This window comes from Haliotis rufescens, unplaced genomic scaffold (genome assembly GCF_023055435.1).
Source record: "Haliotis rufescens isolate VD_foot unplaced genomic scaffold, xgHalRufe1.0.p SCAF_8, whole genome shotgun sequence".
NCBI lineage: Eukaryota > Metazoa > Mollusca > Gastropoda > Lepetellida > Haliotidae > Haliotis > Haliotis rufescens.
Genome location: NW_025964372.1, coordinates 34,612,783 through 34,628,751, shown reverse-complemented (window position 1 = coordinate 34,628,751; position 15,969 = coordinate 34,612,783). Strand labels below are relative to the sequence as shown.

Below are 15,969 nucleotides of genomic sequence, written 5' to 3'. Positions count from 1 at the left end.
TTCTTCGTGTTATATCATAAATATCATATATCCGTGACTTATGTGTTATGGTTTTTATTTCTTTTCACAAGAGTTTCCCATTGTACCAACATTGTTTCGTTGCCTCAGTATGGACGAGTTTATATGATGTAACAGGTGAAACAGGTAACAGTCATGTTCACTCGTGCATCACTTTCTGACCATCATTTAATGATTTAATGTACGCACAAAGGGACACGTTGGGAAGACACCCATATCCACATGCTTACGATATTGTCGGAATCGTATTGGTTACCTTTCACAGTCACTCTTTACTGAAGAACACATGTATCGCCATTGTGTGTTATCACAAGCGATGTAACCCTTTCCATATCAGAAGATATCTCCATGACTCCATTATACGATTCCGTAAAATTATTTAGGAATCACTATCAACTTCTGATGGTGTTCGCTTAAAGGTGAGCGGATGTGTGTGTGTGTGTGTGTGTGTGTGTGTGTGTGTGTGTGTGTGTGTGTGTGTGTGTGTGTGTGTGTGTGTGTGTGTGTGTGTGTGTTTGCGTGCTCATTCTACCAAGATTTTAAAGAACATCATAAGACTCTTGCTCAGAAGTTGTTTGATCAAGGTTACAACATTCAGGGCCTCAGTAAAGCTTTAAATAGTTTTATGGTAGACATGTGGAGGCCATTTCCAAATTTGACTCATCAGTAAGGAAAATAATATCTCATGCAATTTCCTATTTTGAATAGTACCATATGTTTCCGTGTATTTCCGGGTGAACAATTGATTTGCCTTTGCATGTGTTTGTGGCTGGTGCCATAGGTGGGCAGGATTCGCTCACCATTTAGCGAACACCTGGTTTCCATTTGATTGTGATTCAGGCCCGTGAAGATTTCTTTGCATCGAGAGTTTCCTTGGATTACGTGTTCAAGAAAATGCGTTGACCACGCGCAAAATCCAAAATGGCCGCCCTTTTTTCAAGCTGAATGATTCTTTAGGTTTCCCCTAGGTCCAGCAACACGACATGTGCAAAGTTTGACTTCCTAATCGTGGGTGAAAAGTCATTGCCCTTGGAGGAGTTAATGGCGTTACTAGTGTCTGTAATACAAGGTGTTTGCTGTTTAACGTAGACTAACATTTAGTCTCTGAAATCTTATATTACACAATATCCTTCTTGACTCTAAAAATAAAAAAATCCCTATGCTGATTTCAGAGGAATAGAGCTAGCTTGAGCTGGCTAGATTTGCTTTTGTATGCATTTCTAGATTATTATTTTTTCATAAAATGAATATATTCCACGGTCATGGTGCAGGACTATGTTTAACGCCGCACTCAGGAATATACCAGTTATATGACGGCGCCCTCTACATTATCGAGTGTGGACCAGACAATTCCGTGACTTAAGATAAGCAACGACTGACGCCTTCAACCAAGTCACTGAACTGCGGCATGACATCTCAGGGGGGCGGCTCTATGCTATCAAAGTCTGTTGCTGTTAGGAAGGAGTACTTACCTCTCATTTCAAAAGGCACTTGGGGGCACGGGTGGCCCAGTCGTCTTAGGCGCCGCGATTCGCTGTGCAGAGTTGCGTCCCTTGGGCACGCCAGAAACCTATGATTGTGGGTTCGAATCCCAGTTCGCCCCAATTATGTTTCTAGGTTTGTCAGCACCATACCCGTGCTCGTGGGTTTCACCGAAGTGGTAAACGTCTGAGACCTGCATCACTTCGGGCTTTCCTCCCACATTAAGCTGACACGCCGCGATATAACTGGAATACTGTTAAAAGCGGCGTTAAACCCAACTCACTCACTCACTCACTCAAAAGGCACTTAAGGTTGTGAATAGTGTCAGTGGCAGCAAGTGAATGAGGCCCTCATAAAATCTTGAGCGCTCGGTAGTAGTCTTCACAGTCACTCCCGAGATAAACTACATCATTCCTGACATCCGACTTATGTACAAGGGCCTGTTACGTATTTAGTTGCCATATATTTGATCCATTGTATTGCCTTGTATGGTTGTGAATCTAATCCTGTATGTTTCAGTATAATGTATTGATTGTTAATTGATCTTGTGTGGTCATTAACTGATCTCATAATTTAGTTCTTTACGTACCGATTCCCGTGTTAGCCTCTGCGTTTTAACTTTGGAATCAACATATAACACTACGATACATGTTCAAACAAGTTTTTAGCAAGCGTCGTATGACGTCCTTTGAAATCTTGGTGGAAAGGGGATGCTCGATTGTACCTCGATTGTGAAATGTAGACACCAAAGGTTGGCTGGAACACACGGGAAAAAACCCGGTAAAGTTGACTATTTGAAAGTTGAAATCATCCCTTTTGACATAAAGTCTTGTTGATATTTTCGTCTGAATTTGGGGGCATAAATCTAAATATGAAGGTTTCTTTGGTATCCTGCATTTCTAGTTCAGGTGGGTAAATCAGTGGAAGGGAGTTGGACTTTTTACCAAATCTGAAAGTTATCAGATCACCGATATACCTGAAGCTTACATTATGCCAATCTAGTGCCCAATGTAAAAAAATGAACATAATTTTGTCCCACGTGTGCACATATTTTAGACAGAAAACCCAAAGAACGATGATTGAGAGAATATTAATTGTGAAAGTCAGTCACTTGAACACAGCTGTGACGTCATGTTTACCGTGTTACTATTCTGGGACTTCTGGTCTGTAGAACACGAAGACGTCATAATATTGGCGTTTTCCAAACATGCTTAATTTCCTCTATGTAAGGTCCGTTAGACTAATGATTACAGCGTATCTGTTTTCGAGTGAATGAGTGAATGAGTATTGTTCAGGAATTTTCCAACAAAATCTCTACGAAGGATGTCAAAAGGAGTTTGTGTGGATTCGAACCCAGAAATTCGGCGTGACCAACAAATGCTTTGACCGCTGGGCTATCCACCACCCGAATCTGCGCTAGATGATTTTTTCTTTTATATAGAAGTAATGTACATGTAAGTACCTTAATAATACAGACAATTGTTCAGCTTGAAGCAAACATAAGTGGATTGATCCCTAAATTCGGCAATCTTGTAAAAAGAGTAGAATGTGGATAATTTGTTACTGCTTTCATTATGTTGTTAAGATAACCAACCTTTATTAAAATTTCGAATCCAAAACCTATACATTTTGAATCAGAGGCGAGACGTTAATGTGACAGTGGTACTTATTATTTCCAGCTTGGGGTGCTGTGAGGCCATGTTATTTTTACAAGCCCTCATCTTAAATCCTGCTATCACTGCTTTCACTACATTATAATTGTCTTACTCAGCTGGTCCTGACGGCAACCCTGACGAAACGTATGAATACTACGTGAACGACAGTGTGCACAGCAGTGTCGGCCACGCCTTCAAGACTTGCTGCAGAGCCAAGGCACCTTCTGTGCTGAAGGTGAGTTACTCAACATATTGGGGGCACGGGTGGCCAAGTCGTCTAAGGCGCCGCGATTCGCTGTGCAGAGTTGCGTCCCTTGGGCACGCCAGAAACCTATGATTGTGGGTTTGAATCCCATGTCGCCCCGATTATGTTTCTAGGTTTGTCAGCACCATACCCGTGCTCGTGGGTTTCAACAAAGTGGTAAACGTCTGAGACCTGCATCACTTCGGGCTTTCCTCCCACATTAAGCTGACACGCCGTGATAATACTGGAATACTGTTAAAAGCGGCGTGAAACACAACTCACTCACTACTCAACATATTCGACGACTCTCTGTGCTGAAGATGAGTTATTCTACTATTGTATGGCCCTCTACGCTGAAGGTAAATAAAAGCGACAAACCCCTTCAATATTCATAAGAACGATTCCGACAATATTAGGGGCATGTGTTTATGAATCACTATCATATAGGTGTGTGCGAAGAGGCGAGCGTATACCACTGGTTTCCCACCGGTGACACCCATCACCAACACATGCAAAGTCAAGTCAACAGTTCACCTGAAAAAATAAACGGGAACACATGGCACAAGTCCAAATAGGGAAATTGTGCCGGGCCATCAGTTGTGTCACTTTGGAAGTGTTCTCCGCGTATCTACCATAAAGCTTCTGAGCAAGAGTCTTTTGATGCTCTTTCTACCTCCAAAGTTGTAAAATGTAGCCACCAAGGGCTGGGGGTGCAGCAAAATTGCTCGACATTGAGGGAAGGTTAACTTGAAGTCATGTGGAGAGTGTTCTGTCACTTTAAAGTTTTGTGAACAGATCTAAATATGAAACAGATGAGGCTGCCTCACTGGTCTCCTTTGTGAACTACAGTAAACTACGTTTATAACGAACACGCTTATAACGAACTGACGGATATAACGAACTTACTTTTTTGTCCCGACTATTTGCTGTAGTTATGCTGTATGTATGCTTATAACGAACTACGGTTATAACGAACTAAAATTCGTGGTCCCTTTGAGTTCGTTATAACCGTAGTTTACTGTATATAGTTAAGGTTAGCATGGTGATCTACCTTCAGTTGTTGGCGAGCTAAAACCCTTTTTTATTATGTATTGTTACATTTAGTGATATTTTTTTATGATTGTATGCTAGTTTTATATTAATCTGTGATATTCTATTTTTTTACTGTCCATCGATGACAGATTTATATCTAATCTAAATTTATGGCTGAAATATTGCCGATGTGACGTTAAATTTAAACTCACTCACTGTAGTTAAGGTGGGTAAATGATTGAAAGGGATTTGTCTTTTTGATGTTTATTGTTTATTGTTTATGAATGAATTCTTGGTCAAGTTACCCTGTTTTGACTTTGCCAATCCGAACAGATATTGCGATATTGCGATATTGCGATATATGCATAAAGAAACAGAACAGGAGAGCACAGTTGGCACACATGGGAATGTTTACTTCCTGTCTAAATGCATTACTTCCACTGGGTTCTGAAAAAAGGCCTCATGGATCAATAACTCTCTTTCAGCATAGACGGCGATAGAATATGTTTAGTTAAGTCACCTTCAGCACACAGGGTAATCGAATATGTTGAGTAGCTCACTATCAGTGCAGACGGTTATAGATTATGTTGACTAACTCACTTTCAGCGCAGAGGACCATAGAATACGTTGAGTAACTCACTTCAGCGCAGAGGGTAATAAAATATGAGTTACTCAACATATTCTATGACCCTCTGTGCTGAAGGTGTGTTGCTTACTCTAGCCTTACTCTATCGACAAACATCTTATACAAAATGTCTAAAGCTCAGTGATTGAATGAGTGAATAAAGTTTTACGCCGCTTTAAGCAATATTCCAGCAATATCACGGCGGGGACACCGGATATGGGCTTCACACATTGTAGCCATGAGGGGAATCGAACCCGGGTCTTCGGCGTGACGAGCAAGCTCAGTGAAACTAAAACATTGACTTGTCAAATAAATGTATATATGACAATGCACATGTTCCTAGCCTTGCTCCAAGTCTGTGCTTGAATGATAAGTGCAAGGAGGTACAATTATAGTATTTCTATCCTGCTAGGCAAGTCTTGATAAGCGGATAACACAGGACGCTAGTAATTTGTAGGGGCAACTTATTATATGTATTTTTATATATATATATATATAAATATATCTATATATATATTTATATATATATATATATGTGTGTGTGTGTGTGTGTGTGTGTGTGTGTGTGTGTGTGTGTGTGTGTGTGTGTGTGTGTGTGTGTGTGTGTGGCTGCTTGTACTAGTCCTAACACTTTTTTAACGGCTTTTGTTATGACGCGGCCGGAGATCAAACCCCGGACCTTCCGTGCTCTACCACTATATATATATATGTGTGTGTGTGTGTGTGTGTGTGTGTGTGTGTGTGTGTGTGTGGCTGCTTGTACTAGTCCTAACACTTTTTTAACGGCTTTTGTTATGACGCGGCCGGAGATCAAACCCCGGACCTTCCGTGCTCTACCACTAGAACACAGAGGCGGTATCCATTGATGACGATCGAGTATTGAAATACTGACAGACACGCAAAAGAAAGTCCACAAAAGTTGTTTTGATGGAAACGATGTTATCATGACCATAAAAAAACTGGCGATGGCTTTGACTTTGGCTCACTCGAATCTGTTAAAGTGGAATTAAATCGATCCCTACTCGGGATTTCACCATTACTTACGTCCATCAGTCTCGTGACGTTGTGTGGGGTCAGAGACTCACGTGCTGATACCAGCTTAACACCCTTCCATGAACGGATCACGGGTGGCCCAGTCGTCTAAGGCGTATTAAGGATATCATCAGTGGACATGTTCTAGATGAAATTAACACTCTGAATGCCAGTGTACATGGTACAAAACAACTGCAAAACTATACTACAACTGCTCAGACACGTGAAACAAGCACAGAGTGAGCTGTGGAAAATGACGAGGTCAGTTGACTATATATAGACAAAAGCGACAAAACACTTTCCACATTCATAAGAAATATATGCACATGAGCATGCGTGTGTTTATGAATCACTAATTAATACTGATGATACCAGGTCTTCGCAAAAAAGGTGAGAGTTTCCTTGCGCCACCGGTGGCTCCCGTCACATGATACGTCAACGCCAGAGAATAACCAGTCTCGATTATCCGACGAAACAAATTCCATTGGGCGTAAAATGCAAAATAATGGTGAAATTATTTGTATGGATCACTGAAATTCAGCGATGACACCTGGTGTTCGCGAAAAAACACACCGATACACCGATTACAAGGAAACACAACCAAAGACACACTATTTACAAGGAAACACAACAAAAGATACACTATTTACAAGGAAACACAACCAAAGATACACTATTTACAAGGAAACACAACCAAAGATACACTATTTACAAGGAAACACAACCAAAGACACACTATTTACAAGGAAACACAACCAAAGATACACTATTTACAAGGAAACACAACCAAAGACACACTATTTACAAGGAAACACAACCAAAGATACACTATTTACAAGAATACAGACCATGTCGAGGCTGTGCGTGCAGTTACAGACAAACATAGTTTATGCTGGGGACCTGTAGAATGAGTCTATCCTTGACCTTTTGAAAAAACTGTAACCAGGAAATAGTACCCCGAAAGAACAATAGGATAACGTCACGTGCATTGTTTTGGTGCACTGAAATTATATCCATCAATGCCGTTAAACGGATGCATGTGACATGTAGGTGGTGGTCAAGGTTCGAAGTCACCATTTCCGGTTATACCAATAAAATTGTTTCAGTTTCTGTGTAAGAAGGTACAAGTAAACATTTCCGTCATCCATCTTTGTCTCACAGGAATCTTTAGACAGAATTTATAATATGCACCTGACTACTATGACCCATGAAGACCCGGAGTAGAATAGGTCTTCAGCAACCCATGCGTGTCATAAAAGGCGACTATGCTTGTCGTAAAAAGCGACTAACGGTATCGGGTGGTCAGGCTCGCTGACTTGGTTGATGCATGTCATCGATTCCAATTGCGTGGATTGATGCTCATGATATTAATCACTGGATTGTCTGGTCCAGGCTCGATTATTTACAGACCGCCGTCATATAGCTGAAATATTGCTGAGTGCGGCGTAAAACAACAAACCAACCAACCAACCAGCAATCTGACTACTATACACTCCTATGAATTTCGCATGTGAGAATCAAGTAATCAAATACCCCCAGCCTCAGACCGGTCACCACAGGTTGTGTCCTGTTTACAGTTGGTGCCTGTCACAGTCCGTTAGGCAGCAGGTCAATGTGGACGAGATTTTGTGAAGAAAATACAAAGTTTGTGTCGCAAAGTTAGTTCTTCTTATACCGGCTAGTCACCAGATTTATGTATTATACAGACGATGTCCAAAAACTGAAAATAGTTCTAATCATAGCCAATCAGAAGCATGAGGTCAGAGCTATATTTGGTACGTCCATCTTCGTATATACCCTCGTGTCATTGTTGTCACAAATAACAAACTGTAAGGTTGCGTTCATATAAATAATCATATTTTATTTAAGAAATAAAAACGACGAGAGGGAGCTGTTTATCGTTCCATAAAACACTTTATTCTCCCTGCAGCGTTTTATAGTACGATAACCATCGACCACTAGTCCATTATTTCTTACATGAGATATCAATATTATGTACAGCCTCGTTACTAAAAACGTACAAGCCTTTAAAGTATTTATTCTTCCCCGCCTTTAAGGCGGGGAAGTATACGGGAAACGTTAAATTTGTGGCATGTATGTCGACATGTTGGTTTATTTGAAATTTCAAGCCACGCATTTACGGAAACAAAACATACAAATCATGTGCGTGGAATGTTGATGCTATTCTTTTCCAGCTACCCTATGCAAATGTATCAACTGTATTGCCCAATACTCAAAATAAATAATATTTTTTTCCACAACAGCGTTGTGTTATTTGTGGTTAATATTATTATGCTCCATCATGCCTTTCAGTAACATCATAATTATGCGTTTGTGAGGAATCACATATGGCGGGGAACTTTGATGCTCTGCATCAATGTTTTCTTGTTCTTCCCCGGGAAACGTTAATTTTGTAGCATGTATGTCGACATGTTGGTGTATTTGAAATTTCAAGCCACGCATTTACGGAAATAAAACATACAAACCATGTGCGTGGAATGTTGATGCTATTCTTTTCCAGTAATAAGAGATACTTTAAAATCGTCTTTAAGTAGTTAATTGATGCATCTGACCGTTTTTGGTCCATTCGTGTGTAATCCGATGTCCTTTTTTCCTCAAGGACTAATTTTCTAATTTCCACTGTGTATACAAAAGAAGAACTGTACTCCGGAGATCGTAAATAACAGCATAATATAAAATGTGTTCTGAATATGCTTATTCATGAACAACGACGACATCTCAACTTAAATGCAATATGGCTGAATTCCACATTCTACATACCACACTTTTGATTGTTTGGACGCTCATGTTCACTGGAAATATTTGGACTAGTTATATTCCGTATTTTGAATTAACCCAGTCTCCCGTGTTTTCTTTAATCAGTGCACCGCACATAGCCTCACGTGAAACGTTTGGTAGCAAAGTCAAAGCAAAATCGGAGTAGTGTGTCGGCGAATTTGCATCAAGGTTGTAGTATTTCGAACCGTTTAATGGAATTCAATGTACAGCCGTAGCTCTGGTCACTCATATATTTTGTGTCCCATGGCTCAAATCTATTTGCGTCTGTACCCTGTTCCACTGACCTCGATAATCTGTTGGATGAAGGCACAGCTGTCTACAGTCACATAGTTAACACCGAAGGCTATGAGGGGTATTTAGGTCATAATCAGCTCCCAGCAGCCACTGCCTCGAGCGATATTGTCTACATAACAGATCAGTTCTATGGCTCCGTCACAGGTAATTTAATGATGTCTCCATTGCAATGTTTACGGATTTTGATTCGTATGCATTATTTGACTCATCAGCGGAATGGTTTGGGTCAGACTGATCCGAATGGACAAGCGTTTTACTTCTGTTTAGTAGTATGGATGAATTGTTATGTTACATCTCAGCAGGTTATCAGGCGACTATGCTTGTCGTAAGAGGCGACAAACGGGATCGGGTAGTTAGACTTTGGTTGGTGCATGGCATCGATCCGAATTGCGAGGATCGATGCTCATGCTATTAATCACTGGATTGTCTGGTCCAGACTGGATTATTTACAGACCGCCGTCATATAGCTGGAATATTGTGAGTAGGGGAAGGCTCCTATGTGCCGTGTGCCGGGAGCCACAAGGAAGTGCCAGTAAGCGTGAACCCAGGGGAGAGTTAAGTTACATAGACTGGCGGCAAGTCTCCCTCGCCAGATCCTTTATTACGAGGCTGTAGAAATACGGGACGCCCCTAACTCACATCTGTCTCCAGAACTCTCACGCCGACTTCTTGAGATAATTAAAATATTTTTTCAATGTTCTGCACTTTTTAATATAAAAATGTATTTAGTGTTTGTCAGAAAAGTTAGTTACATAGTTTACTTAATCAATTCTGATTTATTTACGGTAGACGAATTTATATGACCATAGTGTTATTGCCAAGCCCTTCAGTCAATTCTAATTGATCCAGACTGCACAATATCGGGGGAAATCATCATTACATCTCTGTAGTGTTTTGGTACCGTTAACAAAGGCGAAAATATTGCATTAGTGTGTCGCATCATGTATGACGAACAATACACAATAAATTACTAAAAATACAACATCTGGCCGATTCAAATAACGGGGATTGCTGATTGTAACAACCTGTAAATACCTCCCATGGTAGGTGAGACGCCGTTTATGCTCCTGATTAGAATCGGTCGTCAGCAACCCATGCATGTCGTAAAAGGCGATTAACAGGATCGGGTTGTCAGGCTCGCTGACTTAGTTGATGTATGTCATCTTATTCCAATTGCGTAGATAGATGCTCATGATGTTAATCACTGGATTGTCTGGTGCAGGTTCGATTATTTACAGACGCCGTCATATAGCTAGAATACTGCTGAGTGCGGCGTTAAACAACAAACAAATCATCATTTATCACCATGCATTTGGTGAAGTCTACCGTAAGGACGAGCGCAGGATTCTCTGGAATGCTGAGAACACCGCAATCTATGTGTACAAAGCTTTGGAATTCCCTTTGCCTCCAACATTTGAGAGAATTACCCTATCGCATCAGCATTGCAATTGCACATTCATCCAATGGGCTTTTGACGTTCAATGTGTATTGTATAGTACAGTGGAATATCTGCTTCGGACTTCATTGCGTCATTGTTTTGACATCCAGGTGAAATGAACGTTTTACCTATCGTGGGGCCGAAAGTAAGTCTGATTGTTACAGAGGCCTGTGTTAGGAATATTATAGAAGTATTATTATGAATCATAGTATATTCGGCACCATTGATATCGCCTTGTATTACAAATGCTGATTAGTTAAAGTCCTGTCCCGACAGATTCCACTGTGCACGGTAATATTTGTAAATGTAATAGGTGTGAAGAAAATATGTCCATATTAGCGATAGGGTAGCTCAGTGTCTCAATCAACGCCGAAACTGTCGAGTTCGATTCCTTACATCGGGGTAATGTTTCGTTTGAAGCCCATTCTTGCAGCCCCCCGACGCCGTGATGTAGCCGTTGAAGCGTATAAAACCATACACATGCATTAAGTGCACACAAAGAACTCAAACTTTGGGGTACATGATAACAAAGACATTTATTCATAACAGAATAATAAACACATATAATATATCCATTGTAATAAAAAAGTGTGTTAGGTATACTTGCTTCAAATAGCTTCACCAGCAAATATTAACACACTCGGGATACTGTGACACTCAATCAACCGAGTCACCGAGTCCGACCACCCAGTCCACGTAAGTCGCCGCTTACGACAAGCACAGGTTACTTGAGGCAACGCCTACTTCTTTAGCACTCCCCATAGGGTCACATCAACATTTAAGGCCATTAATACATTTATATTTGTTATTCAACGCCGCACTCAGCAATATTCCAGCTAATGACCACGGGTCTGTAAATAATCGAGTCTACACCAGACAATCCAGTGATTGACATCGTGAGCATCGATCAAGCAAATGGTATACGATGATATGCATCCCGTTAGTCGTCTTTTACTACAAGCATGGGTTGCTGAAGACCAGTACATGTACTAACCCTCGCGTTCTTGGGGTCGTGATTACATAATTAAGAGAGTATTAGATATAAACACAGAGCAAGTAGTACAAATGACACAATTATTCAAATGAACAGTTCACTCATTCACGTTGCCCTAGCGACTGTCACTTCCGTCCATTACACATACGTATGGAAGTTCCTGCAGACGACACTGAACTGAACTTTATATACATTTGATGGCTAATGGTTGTGTTAGACTATATGTACAAACATATATCTACAAAATTGAAAATATGGAAAAGAGTAAACTAAGTGAAGAGCCTTTGACTTTAAGTGAAGTGATTCATGTATTAGGGGTGTTCTGTAAACGTCAGATCTGAGAATAAGTTTGTCGGCCTTTGACACAGTGCATGGGTTGCGTCTGTCTGGACCGCTTGAGTACTCAGCTCAATGATGCCCAGTTTGCCACTGGGTGCGTGAGTAGATCTCTTGTCCCCAACAGTGATAACTCACCGGATGCCTTTTGTGTAAGTTCTATTCTTTGAATGACATTGTTATAAACTTGTCACAGCTGCTGCTGCTTAATAAACCGTAAGGTGCAATATATAGTCCTTTGTATTGTATTTATATTCAGGTTGGTATTTCTGCTATCCAAAGTGTGCAGTGAGGCCTTCTTATTCTTTATAGTATCTTTGGAGACAAAAGTGCTAAGTTTATGAACACACAATGTCATTTTAGAAAGTGGTCATATGTAACAAATGTTATATTTTGGATGACACTTTCTTAGTAAAGTTCATAGCTTTCGGCCATGGGAGCTGTGCCAATTTACACTTGTCAGAACGGTACACAAAGTACGTGATCTAGACTACCAGTTGTCGTACTTCCATTTTTGCGTAAGCCTCGGTGGCTGAGTGGGTAATTATATAGGGACTCAACCAAACAAAGTGCGAGAATTTGTACTTTACTAAGAAAGTGTTGTCCCAAATATGACACTTGTTACATATGACCACTTTCTGAAATAACATTTGTGTTTTAATGTGTTGTTTCGTTTCGGTTGTTTTGCTTGTACATTCCAGGAAGTGGGCAGTGTTCCCATATTTATAATGTATTGATTACAATCTAGTAGTAAATAGGGTTCATACACGACTTTTATATTTAATTTAGTCCCATGAATTGCACACTACATGTTCTTAATTTGCTGCAATTTCGCGTATTTGTTCATTGGAATATTTAGCTCTCTTTCACTTATCCAGCCTTGTAATAAGTGGATAATTTGTCAATTGTTTTACGCTAATTTCTATTAAACAAGTTTTCTATGGCCTTCCACTAAGCACAAACATCAAATATTCAATATTCAAACAACATATCTTCTTAATGTCACTCACTCATTCACTCCAGTATCAACCTTTCACTCACTCTTATATCAACCCGGTCCTCATTTTTTGTAATAGATATACTCTTATGTACTCATAACGCTTTCTCTTAAATAAGCGCATATCCAATCTGTCATGAATCTGAAACAAAATAACGTACTAAAAGTTACACACATGACAACTGGACAAAATTGTAACTACATACGTGTATGAACAATTGGTTCAAAATCCATTTACAGCGTTGTTAGATGTGAGAAGAAATATACTACAAATAGGCCTATACATGCATGTATGTAGGAGAATTGCTCACAACTATGCGAGATGTTTATTTGCGCTTCTCAAAACTGTTAACCTGGCAAGCATGAAATATTTAAGTCAAATTTCGAGATAACGATATGTTATATCGTGTCTAATTAGACATATGCGGGTAAATTTATATGTATTTGTATAGGCGGTCGCGACCACAAACAAGGTTCGACATATCGGTACATTCGACAAAACACGGTTCGAGTATACATGTTGAAAATGCAAAAGTAGTATATTTACACAAAATGGTTTCAACGAAGTGACAGTCATTTAAGGATTACATGACTTCGACCTACATGACTTCGACCTGCATGACCTCGGCATTTTCTCTCCTCTTTAATATGCTGACAAATCCTTTCATTTATTATTGGTATACTGATATCCACGAACATCACACTCACTCACTCACTCACCCACTCAAGAATTACATACCTGTGTGCCTTGTTTCGAAATGCTTTCTAGCATGGTAGAAAATGAAATCTTCCACCACTTTGAGAAAATAGTCGTTCCTGAAAAATATATGAATCGAGTGACAGCAATTTTTGTGATGGCTGAAGCCTCATGTTTCTGTCACCCGTACAACCATTAGGACAGAACTATGTATTACAACTTACAATCATCAGTCACATACCTTGGACGTCCAAATTGTAGTACAACATCGGGTAGTATCAGATTTCTTTTTGTGATGTCATAAAGTCTGAAAATGCAAATTAAATAAATCACTACATCATTTCTGTATATTTGTTGGTAGTGTATAGCGTAAAACTATCGGTCAGTTGTGGAAACAAAGCTTATTCGTTCTTAATACGCGCTTGATTCTTATATAGTGATGACAAACAAACAGAAGCTTCTTGATTGAAAATTAAATATGTTCCTTAAGTTTATTTTATCCTATACTTACCTTGGACCTCTTGTCCTCGTCACCAAATGTGTCTCCATGGACTGCATCAGTATGGCATATCCCTGAAAGCAGTCATTCTATCATTAAGTCATGTCATGTACTCTCAGTATAAATTTACGTGTAAAAGTTTGGATCGAAAATATCTTCATATATGGGCATATCCTCTTTAGACAGAGGCCGGTTAGACAAATGTCACTGTAGTATGAACATACCGTTTATCTGTAAGCAAATTTAATATGTAACTCAGTATTTCTGTGTTGAGATGGTTATCAGTATTTCCAAACACTGGCAAATTAATAGGCGTTTTCAACATTCGTGAAGTCAAATTAGAGTAATATTTACAACAGCATTGAGGTGGGACATGGCTCTGCTCCTCTCCAGCTTCTTTCGTTGAAAATAAAGCACATGTCTCCTGAACTCTTCGGGTACTTCTTCTGTATCATTTGTTGGGTACCGGTACAGCCTGGGTACATCTTCATCAATTATCTTTTCCAACTAAAGGAACAAAACATTCCTAGTTATACCGTTTATCAAGTGTACACAGAAACATATTTATATAGTTACAAATCCAATGGAATAAAAACGTCATCAAAAATACGTTTTCATATTGTTATTCGTGACACATTTACTACAGTCTAGAGATTGGAAATTAACACTATCTATCTATCTATCTATCTATCTATCTATCTATCTATCATCTATCTATCTATCTATCTATCTATCTATATTGAAACTCACAAGTTGTTATGCCAATATAATTTTTACAACTGAAACTGTAGGTCAATATATATGAATGTTTATACCACATTTCGGAATTCTGATCGTTCCACAGTCCTCAGCTCCTCGAGATCATCAGCAAGTATGTTCACTTGTTGGTCACCATATTCCTTCATGTCTACTGCAGGAACCGCTATTTGTATTAAACAAACATATTCATACTTTGAGTTTATACCATGGGCATCTTTTTCTCTGTGTGTGTTTGTCTGTGTGCATGTGTGTGCGTGTTCGTGCGTGCGTGCATGTGTGTCTTAATTCTTATATGAGGTTGGTTTCTAAACAAATACTCACGCATGGCTTTTCTTGTCACTGTCGTCTTTTCGACACATTTTGTGCTGCAATAATATGTAGTAAATTAATAATTATCTCTAGTATTCCCTCTTTCGCAACAGTAAATGCAATTAGTAATTATTCTTTCTCCAATATATTTTAATTGCTGTATGATAACTGCCTGCAAACTTATGTAACTAGTCGATGTGTATCAAGCGACACAAGTATAGAAATTTATTATTCACAAACTTATGATATCGTCTTAATCGTATCATGTTTCAAGCAAAGATTTATTATGATTATTAAAATGTTTTCATATAAATCCAAAATGGCCGCCCTTTTTTCAAGCTGAATGATACCTTGGGTTTCCCCTAGGTCAAGCAACACGACATGTGCAAAGTTTGACTTCCTAATCGTGGGTGAAAAGTCATTGCCCTTGGAGGAGTTAATGGCGTTACTAGTGTCTGTAATACAAGGTGTTTGCTGTTTAACGTAGACTAACATTTAGTCTCTGAAATCTTATATTACACAATATCCTTCTTGACTCTAAAAATAAAAAAATCCCTATGCTGATTTCAGAGGAATAGAGCTATCTTTAGCTGGCTAGACTTGCTTTTGTATGCATTTCTAGATTATTATTTTTTCATAAAATAAATATATTCGACGGTCATGGTGCAGGACTATGTTTAACGCCGCACTCAGGAATATACCAGTTATATGACGGCGCCCTCTACATGATCGAGTGTGGACCAGACAATTCCGTGACTT

At 39.4% G+C, this 15,969-nt stretch overlaps 2 long non-coding RNA genes across 3 annotated transcripts; both read right to left on the bottom strand.

Moving 5' to 3' along the window:
* Window positions 1-13,750: 13,750 nt before the first annotated feature.
* LOC125376948 lies at window positions 13,751-14,569 on the bottom strand. Of its 2 annotated transcripts, XR_007219416.1 has the most exons (4): window positions 14,497-14,569; window positions 14,155-14,216; window positions 13,885-13,950; window positions 13,751-13,762 (listed from the first exon to the last, which is right to left on the bottom strand). It is a non-coding gene; the product is annotated as an uncharacterized LOC125376948 (long non-coding RNA). The 2 variants fall into 2 exon arrangements; XR_007219415.1 differs by lacking the exon at window positions 13,751-13,762 and having other exon boundaries at window positions 13,874-13,950.
* A 9-nt stretch (window positions 14,570-14,578) lies between these two features.
* LOC125376947 lies at window positions 14,579-15,384 on the bottom strand. The gene is made up of 3 exons (XR_007219414.1): window positions 15,223-15,384; window positions 14,958-15,064; window positions 14,579-14,649 (listed from the first exon to the last, which is right to left on the bottom strand). It is a non-coding gene; the product is annotated as an uncharacterized LOC125376947 (long non-coding RNA).
* Window positions 15,385-15,969: the final 585 nt, after the last annotated feature.